Raw genomic sequence first — 19,153 nt, 5'->3', positions numbered from 1 at the left:
TTTATTTCCTAAAATTATATGCAATATTTCATGGTACACTGAGACTTTCTGTATTTAAACGTTATTTGTATACCTTCTTTTACCACTGGCAACATTTTTTTCTCCTGTTCACTTCAGCATGCATTTATGAACCAGCACATTTCATTAGACTTCCCTTTGACATTTGTTTTTTTTTTTTTTTTTTAAACTGGAAATGCAGTAACTTGTCTTAAAAACCCCTGCAGAAGACCTGATTTTTCTCCATCTGTTCCTCCCAGTCTCATAGGGAAGAGCGGGATGTCTGGTGGGAGGGATCACTTATGAAACCTAAGTTGGTGCCCAAGACAGCAGTGAAACTTCCCAGCTGGAACATGGGGTGGTCATTTCTCCTTTGTCGTCCTTCCTCTGCTTCAGGGAAGTGTTGAACACCATTCACAGCTGGCTTAGCTGTTGAGGGGGAAGACGTGGAAAACTAAAGCAACTAGTTTTTAGGAAGACTTTTTTTTTTTTGTGAAAATGGGGCTGAATGCAAAAAATTTTTGTTTTGGTGTGAATGTGGTATATAAAACAGAATGAAGCTGAATGGGGTGTGTGTGGCAGACTGCCTGTATCTCTGCTCATCTTCCTGTTGCTGTTTTCCAAGCTCAACGTGAGGACATCTTGACAAAATCCAGTTCTACCCAAATCTTGTGCTTTTGTATTCTGTTGAGCCTGGCTGATATTCAGAGCTTCAGTAAAGGTCCAAATCTGCAGGTCATCTAGCTGGGCCTTTTGTTTCCTTTATCTGTACTGCTTCCCACTCTCCTTCCAGTAAGTAACCTCACACTCTCCTCAAACTGTTTTAAACTCTTGCTTGCTCAGAAAAATCACTCCAGAGGTTCTTATTTCAATAATATTAACAAAACTGTCTTTGAAGAAAGGCAAAGCTTGTAATAAGGAGCAATGCCAGGAGTTGTGCTAGTTCCAGTATTGCAACCAACGGGAAAATGAAATTACTTTTCACTTTACTTTGGGACAGAATGGAAGAATAAGTCTTTGCAGTGTGATTACTTAAGTAACATTTGCAGGAGGTAATACCATTTCATTCAGTTGAATAAATAAACCAAAAAGCTCCACCTTCTTATCATGTGACTCTTTGGACAACTGACACTTGGAAATTCAAGACACTGAATTTTTATTCATGTGTTTCTTACTAAGCACATATATTTTGAATTCTCTAAAGCAATAATATAAAGGTGAGAAATTAATAGCTTGCTTTGGGGCCTTTGCTGTGGTTTCCTGCAGTGCATATCAATGTCTTTTAATATATCCAGGAATGGTAGGGAGGCAGAAGTTGGTAGAGACTTGAGCAGAAACAAGAGGACCTGTCCAGAAACTTGAGGACCCTTCCAGAAACGTTTAGCCAGCTTCTCTTTAGGAGAAGATAGCTGATTCATGTCCACATCATGTACTGTCTAATGCTGAGCTGATGACCCTTACTGCCTCTACATGCTCCCTTTTAAGGAGAGCACACTTAAGGGCAGCGTTGAATTGGAAACAACTTTATGGACTTGCTTTTTGTTATGCGAATTAACTACCAAATTACTTGTCTTTCTGCCGTGTTTATGGACTTGCCTGTTTCTTATATGAACCAGTTTAATTGGCTGTGTCAGTTCCAATGCTTGCGGAAAGATTTACAATGGTTGATCTTTGCTGATATTTCCACTCCACAGTCTCCGTTATACGTAGTGTTAGCACTCCACAAGGGAACACACATAAGTGGAGATCATGCTGTGATAACTTCTTAAGGATTCTGGCATTGGGGGAGTGTGTGTTGGTGTGTGTGTCTTCCTTATCCTTATAGCTAAACATTATCTATAAGTACTATAGCTACATAAGAAGTACTATAGCTATATTAGAACTCACATAATTTCTGATTAATTAGCCTTCATTTTATTTAGTTTTAATTCCTAGTTGAACATATTTTCCTATTTAGCAGGAATAACATCTGGTTAATATCATAAGTAAAATGCTGATTTAAGAAACACAAAGAATATTTTTATATATTAGCACTTACAGTTATAGCTTTAATAATTTTTTTCTAGCAATATTAAAAGTCCAGATTGCTGTTTAAAATATCTTATAGATTCCTTTAAATATACCTCCAGTTAAAAAAAAAAGAATAAATCAGTAGCACTGGGTTTGTACACTCATTTCCACCAGAACTATAAATAATTTTCTCATGTCTGATTTTTCTCCGTCTTTGCTTTTTCGATGCCCCTAGTGCCAGCTTTCCTGCTGAGCATGTCCCAAAGCAAAGAGTTTAGGTTTTGAAGGTATATGAGGGAAAATTATAATACTGTTAGCTTCTCATTTTGGAGTCTGATTCCTCTGTGTTCTGTGAGAGAATTACCCCCCATTTATATGGGTAAAAGCGATTCTCTGATATGTTATAGGAAGATTTTAGGCCAATGTATTTGTTTCTGAAGAGATTCGAGAATCTGTAGCAGAGACAACCTTAATCATTATTTCAGGTGATAAGTATTGTTCTCCTTAGTGTAAAGTAATGTTAGGAAATTTTTCAATATTAACTCGGGGAAACCTTAAACAACACTGACTTTTAAAACTATTATTTTGCACTGAGGAGAATGTTGCTATTTTTCTGACCTATCGTAATTGCTATCAATTTTGGTGTAGCACATCTCACCTACTTTAATATGTAAGTTTACAAAAAGAGGTATGAGGAGTTTGGGTGTTAATTTGTAGATATGGGATATTTTAACATTCAAAATGATTGTGCTTTAGTAGTCTTAGAACTATCTGTGCTAGAAGAAGTAAATAAATGCAAAGGAGTATTATCAGTGCCTTCTCAAAAAGGGGGCATTGAAGCAATGGGGAAATGCCTTATTCCTTGTTAAACAACACTGTCAGGTGAGTTCAGCCCAAGGACTTGAAGGTAACTGTGAACAGAACATTTGGCACCTGCCTTGATGATTTGATGCTGTCAAGTTACCCTTTATGGGCCCAATAGTGTTGAAAATTCGGAAGGCATCAATTCCAGCGTCATTTAAATTAGCCTCCCACTGATGTGCTCAGCTAGATCTCAAGCCAGAAATCATACAAAATTAACAGATCTCCAGTCAAACTTAGTAAAACACATGCTTTTCTAACTGCCTTTTATTGCCTTCCTCTTCTAGGTCTTTAGGGATTTTACACTGCCTATCTGGAAAAACAAGTCACCGTTTAAACACTAAGTCTACAGCTTGAATGGTAAGGGGAGGCTGCATTACTGTGTTGTTATTACTCAATTAGTGTGGAGCTGATGACTTGGATGAAGGAAGTGCTATTCTAGTTTCTTTACTGGGAACTGTCATGCTTTGAGTCAATATATACCCCAAAGAACAATTTTTTTAGAAATCACATAAAGCACAGTTTATAACACTTCCATGCTTATAACTGTGAGCTGGCTGCTAAAAGCAGTGTAGAGACTTTTCAGCTCCTATTGGCCTCACTTCTATTCTTGGACTTTGTACATAGGCCTTTTTAAGATTTCTATTTTTTCATATATTTAATGTTTTAAAATATCTGTATATGCTTCTTTAGAACTTCTGTTTTGTCCTGTCCAGTTTTACAATGATTTTGCCTTCAGGCTGGCAAGTGTTGTCTCTGAACAGTGCCTAGCATTTTCCATTCTAAAATCCTACTTTCAATCTATTTCTGGAAAATCGTAATTTTTTAAGTTAAAATTATCCATCTTTTTCACTCCTTCCTTTCCCTTTCCACCAAAAGATTTCAGTAATTTAGAGGAAACCTGGTCTTCTGCTAATATTCAGGCAACCTCTTGCAGAAAATATCTTCTGCCCTTTCATTACTGTAGTAAGAGGGCAGAAGAGAAGGTGCCTTTTATAGTACTACAAAAATTGCTCGAATTTGCCCAGGTTGCTTCAATTTTTACGTGCTCAGTGGAGAGCTCTAGGCCTCCACAGCTGGAGTTTATTTTCTTTCCGTGTTGAATAAACACCAACTTAGGACTGGCAGAATATTTGCTGCTTCAATCAGGACCTGCTTCAGGCAAATTTGGATTTTGGTATAGAAGCCCCAAACCAAAAGCAGGTTGACTGTACCTTTCCTGGGCTGTCAGTGACTGTGCTTCTAGGTTTGGCTCGAATGCAAACTAGGCACAGAAGGAGGTTAATTAGGTTGGTATCATTTGAGAGATAATTATGCATGGAAAGCAGGTCCAGAGTTGTGTTTAAGAACTTGACAAATACAGGAGTGCATCAAATTAGGATTGTCTTTAGAAAAAGAAATTTTTATTTATTACAGTTACTCTGAATCAAAAGTCAGTTTTTTTAACAGTAATTATTTATAGCACACAATTAATTGTAGTTATTTATAGCCCTCACTGACTATGTATTCTTGGTTTGGTGTGGTGATAATTACAGCATTGGAACAAAATAGTGTAGCTTCAATATACTGAAGTTTGAACAACTGACAATATTATCCATGCAGAGTACAGGTCATTCCTCACTGTTTCAGATCCATTTCAAATTTACTGAAGGAAAAGTAGCCCATGGATTTCCAAGGGGATCTGCTCTAGTCCTTCATAGAAGTGCTCTAGACTTTTTAATGTCACATTTCAGTAGGTCTCGCAAGGGCTCAGTTGGTTTGTTATGGGTTTCAGTGGGTTCCTGAATACTTCACAGACACGGGCATTTTTCATATTCACCTTTTTGGCCTGAGCATACTGTGGTGAACTCTGACACCAGCTCTCCGGTCTCTCCAGTGTAACCAGGACAGTAGTCAGGGGAAAAGTGAAGAAACGAGATTCAGAACCTTCAACTATTCCCTGAATTTATACCTAAGTCAAAGGATGAGCAAAAGATAAAATAGAAAGGATAACAGAGATAAGACAATGGCAAAATTGGTTGCCTAAGTGATTACAATTGGTTTATTCACATCAGTTACTGCATAAATTAGCAGTACAAGTAAGGGATCATACAGAAGTTTAGAGTGAGAAGAATCAAGAGACAAAATTTTGCAAAAGTGTCCTAAAAATATTATTAAACATCCATAGATGGTAGAATAAAGAATAAAAAATCTGACCTTCTCCTTTGGGTGCTTCTCTATGAAGTCTCTGGCTACACAATTTATCTTGAATCTTGTTTCGGGACAAGCTGGTCCTTTCAAAGAGGCTTCTTAGATATTAAAGATAGTCTGAAGCATGCAATTTCCTACAGAAGTAGCCTGGGAATACAAGCCCAGTATAAAGCAAACAAGAAAGACTGAAAATTAATCTTTTGGAGGAAAAGCCCAGTAGGAAAAAAAATGAAGATGCCCATCTTAACTCCCTAGTAAAAGATGTACAGGCTGATGCCTGCAAGGGGTTGCTAGGCTGAGGAAAGCACATGGATGACATTTGGAATTTATTTTTCTCAAACAAAAAATGTAACCTGAAACTCATGCCCTGAAGAAAATTAACTTAACTCCTATAGCTCATAGGAGCTCTCTGAAACACTAGCCAGTGAATTAAACCACTGATTTAGAAGTTTCTCAGATAGCTAAAAAATATATGAAGTCTTCAGGGCTGGGAAATCTTTTCTAATACATTTGTATGTCATCAAGCACAGTGCCAAGAAATGCTGGTTCCATTTATGCCAGCACTATACAGTAAGAGTGTAGTATGAAATCTCCTTTGCAAGTCTGTATTTTAATTTCCTTTTATGGGTATTTCTACCAAAAAAGTATTTTATTATATAGTTGGTTTCTCGGGTTTTTTATTTTTTTATGTGAGTTTGGCCCATGAATTTGTTGGAGAAAACAAAAGTTCATGTAGCATCTAGAATAACCCTTCTGTCTAGCTGGCATCTAGAGCACAAAGGATCAGTAAGCAGTTAAAAATCCCTTTTGCCTGTGAGAGTGTTCATTGCCAATATTTATCTAAGGAAAGGCCTGGAACAGCCAAGTGATCTGTAAGAGGATTCAAGGAAGGTGAAGTTCAAAGGAAAAATAGGGAAGCCTGAGAATCTATTTCAGACTTGTTTGTTCCAATTTTTTTCACCTGTGAACAAATAGCAGAGCACTCTGAGGGGTTTATTCTGGTCACTGGCTGCTCTTTTATCAGTCCCAGTGGGAGCAAACCTGAACCTAAGTGGAATCAATTGAGGTATTTATGGAGACAGTAAGCCCAGGTCTGGTCTGAGGAGAGGAGATCCAAGTATGAGCATGCCAGAAGTAGATGTCGATTTGAGGTCTCAGTGCAGGAGTTGCAGGTCTGTGCTGTGGAATTGGTTAAGGGGCAGAGGAAGCACTGCTGCCCATTTATTATCCACCCAGCATGGTGCTGTGCAGGCTTCTCAGTGTTCCTGTGGGAGAGGGGGAGCTGTGTTTATGTTGTGCCAAGGCTGAAGGGAAGACGGCTTTGCTGCATTGGCATTATAGTTGTGGACAGAGCCATAGCCCATCAACAGCTGAGCTGATTTCAAATGTCTGCCCAGCACATGCCCTTGCTCCTGGGGTTCTGCTGGTAGTGCTGGTGGCCAGCACAGGGTTGTACCTACGGGGTTTCACACTCAATAGGTGTTAGAAGGATACTGCAATGACCAGCCTCATCTTCTGCCCCTCCTCAGGCCACCACCCCACACGCTGTGAAATATTTTCAGGATTCTTCTTTGGCATTAATATCTTTCTTTGTTGTTATTGTTTGGTTTGGTTTGCTTTGTTTTGTTGATATAAGTTCTCCTGATAATACTGATGTATCTTGAAGTACAACCAAGAACCTTCACCAGGAGTTAGATAACACTTGGTTATGTACAAACATCTGTGAGGAAAAACCACGCTGTGTTGACAGCGTAACAGTGAAAGGTATAAATGACAAGTGACTTCAGAAGTGAAAAGCTTGATGTCATACTTGTGTGGTTTGTTACGTACTTAATAAAATAAATGTAAAGTAAGTGTCAGTTATGGAAATCTTCCAAATCAGTCTTTCATGACTAAGATAACTTCTTGCTGATAGTTTTGCAGAGATGATTCGCAGTAACCAGTCTGAAAGAGAAGAGGTTCATTGTCTTTTAGGACATTCATTCTTTTATTCTTTTAAGTTTCATCAAGAGCAAAGCTATTACAAGCTACCATACTCCACATACTCATACTTGGAGAGTTGCCTAAGAATTACATACATGGTCTTTCTGCAGTCATTGTGATCACATCATCACAGTATAAAGGAGACTGGAAGGGACCTCCAGAAACTGATCTAATTAGATCTGGTTGCTCAGAGCTGTGTCCAATTGTGTTTTGCATTCCCACATTGAATTTCTTCATGAGGAGATTCCTGTCTGCACACCCTCTGTCGGTGTTTGACCACTCTCATGGTAAATCAACAAACAATAAGTTCTTCTATCTAATCAGAATTTCCCACATTCTGACTTTTTTTGTTGCCTTTTGTAGTTCCACTGTGAAGCTCTGAGAAGAGTCTGGCTCTGTCTTCTCTGTATCCTCTGGTTAGGCAGTTGTAGACAACATTATGTTCTCCCAAGACTTCTCTCCTGTGGGCTGAAGAGGCCCAGCTCCCCCAGACTCTCCTCTTTTTTTCTTTTTTTTTAATGGATGAGACATGTCTGTCTACACTTTACAGCTTACTCTTGTGACTATATATCCACTTGTCTAACTTCAAATTGGTTTTGATTTCTTTTTTTTTTTCTTCAGCCTGGATAATTTAATAGAAAGAATTCTGGTAGCCAAAAACAGTGAATATGCAAATATGTTGTGTTTTATCATGAAGTTTATCACAGTGCCTCACATACAGAATCAGAGATGGGCTGAGGCAGGAAGGTGTCTCTGGAGATCACCTGGTCCAAACCTCTGTTCAGTGCAGGGTCTGACAGACTAAGCTGCTCAGGTCTATGTTCAGTTAGTTTTTGTTTCCACAGCCTTTGTGAACAGCCTGCTCCAGTGTTCAACTACCCTCACAATAGTAAAGTGGTTTCTTATGTTAAATGAAATTTCTTGTATTTCAGCTTCTGCCCATTGCTTCTTATCCTGTCAAGAAAATTCTGACTCCGTCTTCTTTTCTTCTCCCTTAAAGTATTTATACATGTTCATAAGATGCCCCTGAGCCTTCTCTGCTCCAGGCTGAACAGTTCCAGCATCTGCTCATATGACAGATGTTTCAGTCCCTTAATCCTCTTTGTGGTCCTTTGCTGGGCTCCCTCCAGTGTGTCCGTCCCTCCTATACTGGGGAACCCATCTTGGGACCCAGATGTGTCTGACCAGGACTTTGCAGGGGGAAGAATCACCTCTCTCAACCTGTTAGCAGTGATTATCTTAATGCAACCCAGAATGTCAACGTGTTACAAGGGCACTTTGCTGGTTCATGATCAGTTTGGTGTTCAACAGAACCCAAGGTCCTTTCCTACAGAGCTGTTTTTAAGCTGGTCAGCCCTCAGCATGTATTGCTGTCTGGAGTAATTCCTCCTCAGGTTCAGGACTTTGCATTTACCATTATTGAACTTCATGAGGTTCCTGTTGACCCATTTCTCTACTTCCCTCAGAATGGCACAACTCTTTGTCATATCAGCCCCTTCTTTCAGTTTTGCATCATCAGCAAACTCTCTTGGTGTGCATTCTGTCTCATCACCTATGTCATTGGGGAAGATAATTAAAAAATATTGTCCTTGAGATCAACCCCCGGGGTAGACCACTAGGGACTATCCTCCTGGTGAAGTTTGTGCTGATCACAACCCTTTGAGCAGCTTGGCAGTTCAAGCAGTTTTCAGTCCACATCACTGTCCACTTACGAGTCCATATATCATTCCTTTGTCTGTGCAGATGTTATGGGAGGCCATGTAAGATCAAGATAAACATTCATTGCTCAGTTCATCATAGACAGCACTCAGGTTGGTCCAGCATGATTTTCCCTTTTTAGTACTGTGTTGACTACTCCTATCATTTACTTGTCTGCAATCTGTCTGGAATAGTTTTCTGGAAGATTTGTCCCAGCACCTTCCTGGGGCTTGAGGTGAAGTTGAGCATTCTGTAGTTCCCTGGATCCTCCTTCTGGCCCTTCTTGAAGATGGGATTGACATTTTCTTTTTTCCAGTCCTTGGGAACCTATTCCAGTCACCGCAACCTTTCAGAGATTATTGAGAGTGGCCTTGCAGGGACAACAGCCCACTCCCTCAGCACTCATGGGTAGATGCTGTCAGATCTCAGGGACTTCTTATGTCTGCTTCAGTTTGTTGAAATGTTCCTTAGCCTGATCTTTTTCTGCTGATGCTAAGACTTCCTTGTTCCATATTTCCCCTAATGTCTTGGGGGCCTGGGATTCCTATCCTAATGAGTGAAGCAGACATTGAGCACCTTGGCAGTGTCCATGTCCTCTGTTCTCCACCTGATTTCCACAGCAGGCCCACATTTTTTTCTGTAGCTGCTGTTGTACCTGTAGGAGCCCTTCTTGTTGCCCTTCACATCCCTCACCACACTCAACTCTAGGTGGGTTTTGGCTTTCCCAACCTCATCCCTGAACACTCAGACAGCTTCTCTGTGTATCTCTTCAATCAGAAAATATAAACTTGAACTGTTGGCAATAAATGATGTGAACAGGTGACCTATGTTAAAACTAAGCACCCCAACCCCCTCAATAACATAAATATGCATTACAAAAAATTGTACTGTGACATAGAAACAAAATTTTTTTTCCAGGAAAAACATTGCATATCTTCTGTTCTGTATGAAACATACCTGAACTGCCAGTAATAGGCAGCATGTTTTGTTTGTTGCGTATTTACCTTCATTTCCTTCTTTTTCTTACCGAGTTGATAAAGATAAGATTAATTTATGATCCATATCTCCTTAAGTTTCTAACTTTCCTTGATTATTAACAGTTAATGTTTTTAGTCATGTGTTGTTAAAACAATGGCCAGATATTGGAGTAGGTACTAAGTGCACTTCCATGTTTCTTAAATACATTTGAACCATTTACAACTAGTCCTACCACATTTTGTTTGATAAATAGAACATCTTTCTTCTGACCCCAGACTTTGTAGGCAAAAAACCCCCTAAACCCCAGATTGCCTTTGGAAAAGGCTTTATCTCACTTTTCTAGAGTCCAAGGATATGCTAAGAAGTGTATCCCCGACGTACTGAAGTAGTCTCAAGTTTACAGCTATCTTTATCTGTCCTGCCTATATAAACAGAAGTTGAAACATAGGTAGGTCTTTTGTTGGTCCTTCTGTAACTGGACAGAAGCTTTTAATCTTTATCTTAGTTTAACTTGTGTCCAGTATTCTGCATGGTTGTTTGATATTGTCAGCCCAATGCTGACGCTGAAGTTGGGTAATTCCTGCTTACTCATTATCCTCTTGAATGCTCTTAAGTGGATGTGGTTTCACTGTACTTGTGGAGAGGATCAATTAAGATAATCTTGGATTAATCCCATTACACTCTTTGGTCTTGTTTATGGCTTTCTTTGTCATCAAATTCACACAAACTGTGAAAAGACTGTATTCTGTTTGTGGTACTCTCATTATCATTTATTACAGAATTTCCTCCCCTATAAAAATGTAAATTTATCCTTCATTGAATCCTACTGCTCACAGATAAACAAAACAGAGACATACCAAAGACTTTGATTATGTTGCTTTAAATACAGTGTCTTTTAGGTACTGATCTTACACATGGTAATACGTATAGGGTCACCTTGAAACATTCCTCTCAAGTTTGTGGTGCTGTTAAGAAAATTACACACTGAAGTTTTAGGATGTTCAAGACTTCTAGTGAGGCATCTTGTCTGAAACTTTTTACTACTAATGGAGCTCTTACTCGACAGCTACTAGAGAGCTCATGAAATGAGTCTATGCAAAGCAGGCTAACATAAGGTGCACTTGCCTTTCTCAGTTCAAAACTATTAGCGCAACATTTATGGAATCATAAAAAATACTTTTTGTTGAATGAGTGTTTTGATGAGCAAACCCACTAAGAGCATAGGAGTGTATGGTATGCACTGTAATATCAAGTTGAGCTATAATCATATTTTTTTGATGTGTCAATATGTAGGGGAGTAATCTGTTTCATTAAAAAAAAAAAAAAAAGAGATTCATTTTCACTGGGTCAATTGCTGTTGCTAATCCAGAGTCTTTGTCAGCTTGCAGGCTTTCTTCTGTGTTGTGTTTTTACACTTTTGCTTAAAAGGCAGGTAAGATGATACTGTTGGCACTTTCTGCTCTTGTTTTTTTACTTGGAACAATAATGTGATAGACTTTTAAAAAAGCTGCTTTTAGCAAATTCTATTTTTTGCATGTGTATTCATGGGGAGACAGATGGCCAGAGAAGGATGGAATGACTTTGATTTATTTGCATTAACCATTTTTTTTCCTTCTGTTTATGGTGCTGTCTTTGGTGTCACACAAATTCATTCATGAAATAAAAACTTTGATAGTCCTGGAGGAACAAAATTTAGTTATTCTCTCTGAAACACAGTAAAAATGTTATAGTTTATTTTGCTAAGGTTTGAAGGAAAAAATGGAACTTTGTGCTCTGAATATTTAACCAAAGGAAAATCTCTCAGGACTATCCTGTGTCCACAGTATGAGCTAATCTCCTGTGGTTTATACTTGGATTGCAGGAATGATTTTTCTTCCAACTTTGTGCATATTTCCTGGTGGAGTATCTTTGCTGTATTTCTTCTTACTCATATCACGTGGTTTTAAATTTTGCATTTTTGTTCTCCTTATTTCAGGCCAGTATTTTTATTGATATGTCTTTACAAAATTTCATACAGAGTCAAGAAATAAATCTGTAGTTATGAATGGGTGTGTTGTCCTGAGGTATGTAGGGAGGTAGCTCTGCTGAGTGGCTTAGACTTGCTGTGAATCCTCATTTAATAATACTGTTCCATGCACCTGGCACACAGAAATATTCCAGGATTGGGTCCTGCAGGCAGTCAACATGATAATTCCAGTAAATTACATGATAATTCCAGTAAATGAACATACACATAAGGACTAAGAGCTTTGGTGGTTATGCATTGTTTATGTGTGCATAAACACATTATAATGATATTGTTTCCTAGATTTTCTTTTCAGTGTTTCAAAGTATTACAGCACTGGGGACTATTCTGTGCATTCTAACTCTAGTATCTAAAACAGGTGAAGTCCTCAGAGAACTAACACCGTGGAGTCCGTATAGGCTGGCATGGTGCCTTTTTTTTTTTTTTTTAGGTGGAATATTTTAAATAATGATTAAAGCTGTTCTTTTTCTTCATTTTGGTAACGAAGGTTTCGATGTTTTGGTGAAGCTTGAATTGTGACAGAGAGGCAAACCCTCAAACTGTACATTACTTTTTAAAGGATTTAAAAACCAAAAGCGTAGCGGGAAGAGCAACTTGGTCTAAACCTACGTGAAAAAAAAAAAAAAAAAAGAAAAAAAAAAGAAGAAGAAGAAGAAAAAAAAAACAGTCAAAAAACCAACCGAAAAAGAATTCCAGCAAGCGAAACAACACTTTTCCCCGCTCCTCCCAGGCCAGCCGGAGCAAACCGAAGCATCTCGTCCCGCGGTCGCCCCGGCCCGTGTTTGCGGCACCGGGACCGCGGGAGATGCTGACCCCGCGCTCCCTGGCAGGGCGGTGCTCCCAGGCGCGGCGGGACGGAGCGTGCATGATTGTTGGCTGCCCTTCCCGGCTTTTCCCGGCCCTTCCCTGCCCGGCCCGGCATCCCCCGGCGGGTCCCGGCCGGGCTCGGGGCCGCGCTCCCCGGCCCCTCCGCCCCGCCAGCGGGGGTCGGGTTTTCTTTCCCTTTCGCTCTTCTTTTTCCTCAGCGCACGAGGGGGGGGGGGGAGGGGGGGGGCTTGAAAATCGGAAATGATCTTAATTAAATGTTTTCTATACAGAAACAAGCGGGCCCTTTTTGTGCGCTAGGCGAAGGCAGCAGACCTTATCACAAAAGACAAAGGCAAATATTTATCAGGGAACAAAAGATGTCCACGGTTGCTTGCAGCGGGGGAGATTTTTCTCTCTCTCCCGGTGAAGATGTTTAACAGCGTAAGATGTTTATCGGGGCTCCTTGTTGAAATTCTTTGTTTCCCCGCAAGATCTACAAATGAAACTGTTTTTCTTTCTGTGAAGCACACAATGAAGCCCATGAGTTAAACTGCAGAGAATGCAAACACCTGCTTGTCCCTCTGTTGACTTTGCGTTTCAAGAAGGTCTTTTCTGTTCCACGTGATAATGCTCTGGGGGCTTGGTTTTGTTTGGTTTTTTATTTATTCTGTGTGGACAGAAATGGTCATCTTGTCTGTCTTCACTCTGTGTCCCTTCTAATGCAGCGATTGTCTCTGTTAAAGGAATACCATGTTGTTGAAAGTATTCCTTCTCCTTCAGAATCTTATGTACCATTGAGTGAATAACCTATTAAATTTTATTGCTTTGCTGGTTTATTTCTGTATGCTCTTTTTTTTTTTCTTTGATGCTCTGGTTTATGAGCTATGTGTCTGACAACTTCACATTTTAAGCCATGAACGAGAGGGAGGAAACATTAGAATCCATGAAACTCCTTACAGCATCTTTGCCTGTTCCCCTTAACTAAATCATACATGAAACACAGTATTCAAGATGTACTTGAATACTGATTACCCAGTGATTTCACACACATGTATCCTTAATACAATATGAATTTAGTTGGTATTTGAAATGTACAAGCACTTATTTTTATAACTATTCATCTCCAAAGCTGGGTCATCACTTACCTACAAAATCTTGTATAAAAGTTTAAGATTTTGTAATATAAACCCCCACTTTCTCAAACTTGTGAAGAGACTAGTTGTGATTAAATTTATTCACATGGCAAGTGTTCAGCCTCATAATAAGCATTATAAGCTGATGTTATTGCATGGATTTCTGGCACTGAACAACATAATTCATACTAGTGTCTGATCAGTATTGGGGGTTTTTAATAGTTCACAGGATTTGAGGAATACTTTAAAATATTTTTCCATGGAAATTTACAATAGGGCTTTACAACAATGTAGGCTTTTAAGTACAGCAAGTAAACTCGCTGTGTCATAACAGAAGTGTTGTACCCAGTCAGGTTTTGTCCGCTATTAATATATTTAAGAAATATTTTATTTTTAGGGGGATTGGAGGATGGAAAAATATCTATTTCTTAGAATGACTATACTTGTAGATAGTCCTGTTTATGTGGAAAAAATATATTCAACCTGGTGGGACTTCTGGGAGCAAGCACTTATGGAATTGACACCTTTCTATTTTATATACATCATTATATTTTAAATTAATAATGTAAAATAAAGCTTTGTAATGGGAGACAGATTGAAATATTGTTGTTTCTTTATTCCTGACAGTAATATTTTTCTCAAAGTTCTTCTCTGAAATGTCACGAAACTGGCAACTTTAGAAGAACAGTTCCTGGGTGTTTTTGTAAATTTTTTACCTTTCTACAGACCTTTAAGGTGTCAGTTTTAATGAAACCAAATTATTTTAGTTCTAATTTAACAGAAGAGTTCTTAGATAAAGACAACTGTTTGTTTCCAGGTATTTTAATTCAGATTACAGAGCTTGCATTCTATTTGTCTTGCATTACTGAGTCCAGATAGTTTGATACTGTTTCCTTAAAGTTGTATAGAGAAGCAGTAAATTAGATGGTCTCAGGATTTTCTTAGAACATATCCTTTTTTATTTTTTCTTAGCTTTCTCAATTCAGAATTTTTTCTTTACTTTCCCAAAGGTAACATTTGTTCTATGATAACTTGCAAAATTTCTCTGTTATACTAAGGCTTTTTGTATTTCTGATAATACTAGAGTGTGTGTCTGGAAATGAAAATATAAATATAACAGAGTATATAGTATTATGGGTTTTTCCATTTCATTGAATAAAGTGATTATCTAGGCTACCTCAGATAGAATTACTATATTTTTTTCAGGCTTTTTGGCAAGACACAAGTACTATAGTAAAGAGAGATTTATTCTTCAGAAACACAGTATATTCTGTAGACACATATTCTGTATAATAGTAAATGCCATATACTTTTGAACTGCTTTTGCCCTCAAGATAAGTTTTCTTCTTAAAAAAAAAAGAAACTGGGGCTACTCCAACTTTCTTTTCTAATACCACATGAATTATTTGAGGATTTTATTGTTTTCAGTTTTATAAATACTGTAGTGAATTATCATTAGTACAGAAGCAGAAGAGTGAAAAGGAGAGGAGGGAAAGCACATGTGCCCAAGTTCATAGAAAAAGCTCCTCTTTTAAGATAACTTACCTTTCTGCTTGCTTCTATCTGATAACATACCTGTAATATTTCTTTTATCTATATATAAAAGAATTCATGATGGTTAACATGGTCAACAACTCAAAAATGATGAAAACTGTACCACTGCTGAAATAAATTCGTTCCAACATTAGGTAGCAGTGTATACAACGGTAATGTATTGCTGCTGGTGAGAGCAAGGCTGACCATTCTGTAGGGTGGTTGGTGGTGAAAACCCAGCTTTTCAAATTTATTTTTCTATACAAGCAAAGTGTTTAGAGATGAAAGGGAAGGATATTAAAATATGAGTATTTTTGGTACAGTTTTGTACAGATGGGACTGTAATTGGTGACATGGGAATAGTATATATACTGAAATATTTGAAATGCTAATTCATTTTTGCTTCGGTTTTCCAACTGCCAGCTGTAATTATGGATCTCATTTAACAGATGCTAACAGATGCTAACACAGGGAGTAACTTCACTCCTGGAGTAGTCCCACTGAGACATGGAAGTAAAGTTAAGGCTCAGGTACTTAGGCATTGGTGTAGATAGAGTTCTAGGAATTTATTGGATGCTGCTATTAAAGACTGTCTGGTACCTAGGTTATAAACCATTTGCATTTTGAATATATTTATTTAGTTATACATAAACTAATTTATGCACTAATATGCTTTATCAAGATTAATTGAAGCCTTTAGATTTAAATTTATCACTGTTTACAATCCCTAAAATTTCATTATTTTTTGAGAGAGATGTATGAATCTGAAGTGTTTTCTAGCTCCACAGAGTTCTTGTAAAATTTGGGAGATGTGTGTGAAATGGCTTATGAAACTATTTCAATTAGTTTTATATTATTTTCCAGTGGGATGTATTGTATACAAAGAAGTGTTCTAATAACAGTAATAGTGTCTCTAAAATTCCTCAAGCCCTCTTTTTGAATTTTTAAAAACATCTGAATAAAACATCTGTTTAAAATAAGTCCTATACAAGCAAGGGTTCTGTTGGCAGAAGGAATCGAAATAATAACTCAAGGCTTTCCTCAGTGACTTCCCTTTATGAAAATGATATAAACCCATTAAAAAGACAATATCTTTTAGTCTATTTATTGTTAAAATATAAAATCAACTAAATATGAAGAATAAATGTTGGGGCTTTTTCTTTAGTCAATATTTAAATACATGTACCATTTATAGTTCCATTGTTATTTATGGGAAAAATTGTATTTCACTTCAATAAGAAACCCTATATTTTTCAATCTAGTTTGGAAACTTAATGTTGAACTTTCAGGTCAAGTGAAATGTCTTTGTAATTGTAAAATTAAATATTATTAATATCCTGAATGACTTCTTCAGTCCCACAGGACTTTTCAACAAGGATTTAGTAGGACTAGATCCAAAAATGTTCTGTATAATATTAATGGAAATTACTTTAAATTCTTTGTCATGTAACAGGAAATATGTTCCCTTTGTAGCACTTTGTGGCTGTTGAATAATTCTATAAGATTTTGCAATAGTTATATGATTTTGTAAATTCTAGGACAGAAATTCTTTTTTCCCTCATTATAAGGACAGAAAATCCTTACAGAACAAAGAAATAAAATGCTGAAGGAATGAACTACACAGTAGGACTAATTCTCCACAACTCCTGAAAAGGAACTAAGCTTATTATCTTGGGTTATTTTGTTATTATTATTATTATTATCATTAATATTATTATTATTATTATTATTTCTTTATTCCCAAGTGATTTTAAGATGATTTAAAAGTTAATGAGAAAACAGCGAGCACATTTTGAAGCAACTTCTAAATGCATCAGAATAAATGAAAGAACAGCCTGGTTCTGTGCTTCCTTTTGAAACTCAAACTTGGAGAAAAGTATTTCTGTGTTTCTTCAGATGCACTGTAATTGAGTAGGGATTTATTTTTATAAGAGCTAATAGAAGTGTAATTACAAAAGGGTGAGTAGAGATGAAAAAGATTGTATTGTTTCAGGTTTTCTAAGATATTCAATCATTGTTTTCTTTCTGTTTATGCTTTCCTTATACCAGTGCAAAAAAGAGGGTGTGAGTAATGCAGCACTTAGAAGGTTAAGGTGAATTTTCAGGCTGCATGCAAAGTCAATAAAAAGTGTAACAGGAAACTTCATGTTGGTTCATATTAATGTTCAGGGCCACATTATAACTACTGGAAGGATAAGAGTGTGAAGTCATTTGCTGTCTGGGTTTGTGTGGGTTTTTTTTGAAGTGCCATGGAAGAAACAACATAATATCTTTTTAGGTATTAATGGAGACTGAGTAAAAAAGAAAATAAATAGGTCCCTTGCCTTGTCAAACAATATAATTTATTTGCTTTATTTTTTTATACATTTTTTAAGATTGTTTCCTGTGCAAATTCAAAGATGGAGACTGGAATTGAGATGGCTAATTATTCACGCAGTTTTATGGGAGATAAAAGCTCTTATTTTTCAACCCTCTGTCCCTTACATCTCTTACTATTGCAAGTTCAGATTTTGGTAGTCAGTAGAGCCAAGCATCTTGCCAGTGTGCTTTTCCTTATACTGTCATGTTTCTTTTCTTGATGTGAGTGGAAGGTGGCAGAAGTTTAATCAAGTCAATGTATGATGGGTTCCGAGAGGATTTGGCTTTTCACATGTTCCAATCCCATCCCTGTGCAATGCATGTGTATGCTGGGATAGAGTGAATTTTTTATCAGGCTTATCATTAACTCAAAAGGATAAAACAGGAGGAATGGGTAAATGTACACAGCATGTATGTGATGGAGTGTGACAATATTTAAAACTAATGACAAGGGAGACATTAATAAAGAACACATGTATGTGTGTGTATATATATGTGTATTTATAAAAGTGACAGTTGCTAGATTGAAAAGCTGATAAAATCAGATTATAATTCTATTTATTCCATTACAATTAATGCTTAAGGAGCCAGGCTGCATTGAATAATTTTGCTTAGTGATGGGCAGTGTAGCTGCCTCTTGTAATAGGAAAGCACCTTTCCAGTAAAGAAGTAGTATTTCCCTACAGCATTTGTTTAGAGTTCTGGGGTGGGGTCGGTCATTTGTTGCAATAGTAGGAACATGTGTAAAACTGTCTAGAAAGCTGCTTCTCTGGGGCACAGAGTTAAAAAAAGTATTTTCCAAGACAGGAGAAGTGAGTGAGATGTGCCCGGTGCCCCTGGCTGGGTGGCTGCCTCTCATCTACCTCCAGTCACGTTCTACAGCTCTCTGTCTCCCTCCTCCTTCCCACCCTGTATATGCAGTACCTGGGTACAAAAGGCAAGAGAATACACATTTCTTTGGTGAGATTTCAAACCAGTGTTGACCTATTTAGGCCAGAGGGGAAGAGATTCTGCATGTGGAGCCTTGGTGTGACCTTAAAAATTGCAGGTGAGAGAGAGGATGGTTTTGATGAAAAGCCAAGAAGCCAGGGTGGGAGAAATTCCACGGTGTTTGCCTAGCTTTGAGGTGGACTTTGTTTTTAACAATGGGAATGAGCCAACAAAAGAGAAAAGATTCAGGCATTTGTTTTGTCTGTGGTCTGAGTAGTACCAGAAAGGTGTTCATATTTTGTGTGCAGCATCAGGAACAGAATAAATGTATTGGTTTTAAGGATGTCACCAGTAGCTCTGTTGTAGTAAAAGATGTTTGTGAAAAAACTGCATGTTGTGGACAAAATCAGTTTTAAATTGATTTATTTTCAAATTGGTTTAGCCATTCAGATTCAATTTTATCTAAGGCATTGAGGGGTTTCTATACAACTCTTTCCTGAATAACACTGGGGAGCTTTTTGGCGTTATACCCAAATTAACAGCATGCTGTGTCATTAAAAGTAAAAGAGCTGCAATTTTTTCTTGGCGTAGATTTCTGCAAAGCAATAAAAGACTCCCGATGCTGATTACAAATATTCTAAAATGTTTA

General features: G+C 37.6%; 1 protein-coding gene across 5 annotated transcripts in view; it reads left to right on the top strand.

The window, feature by feature from the left end:
• Positions 1-19,153, top strand: part of LOC116783156 — a 288,803-nt gene that overhangs the window by 77,508 nt on the left and 192,142 nt on the right. For 3 of the 5 annotated variants that reach the window (XM_032680484.1, XM_032680483.1, XM_032680485.1), the window contains one exon: positions 3,156-3,228. The exons of 1 other annotated variant lie outside the window; for it this stretch is intronic. The gene's annotated coding sequence lies outside the window, so the exon portion shown is untranslated. Of the gene's footprint in view, positions 1-3,155; positions 3,229-12,248; positions 12,259-19,153 lie in introns of those variants that run through there. One more of the 5 variants, XM_032680487.1, reaches the window with a different exon arrangement.

The sequence above is a fragment of the Chiroxiphia lanceolata genome, chromosome 2 (genome assembly GCF_009829145.1).
Source record: "Chiroxiphia lanceolata isolate bChiLan1 chromosome 2, bChiLan1.pri, whole genome shotgun sequence".
Classification (NCBI taxonomy): Eukaryota; Metazoa; Chordata; class Aves; order Passeriformes; family Pipridae; genus Chiroxiphia; species Chiroxiphia lanceolata.
Note: the sequence above shows the minus strand (reverse complement) of the source record. Positions and strands in the feature narration are given on the sequence as shown.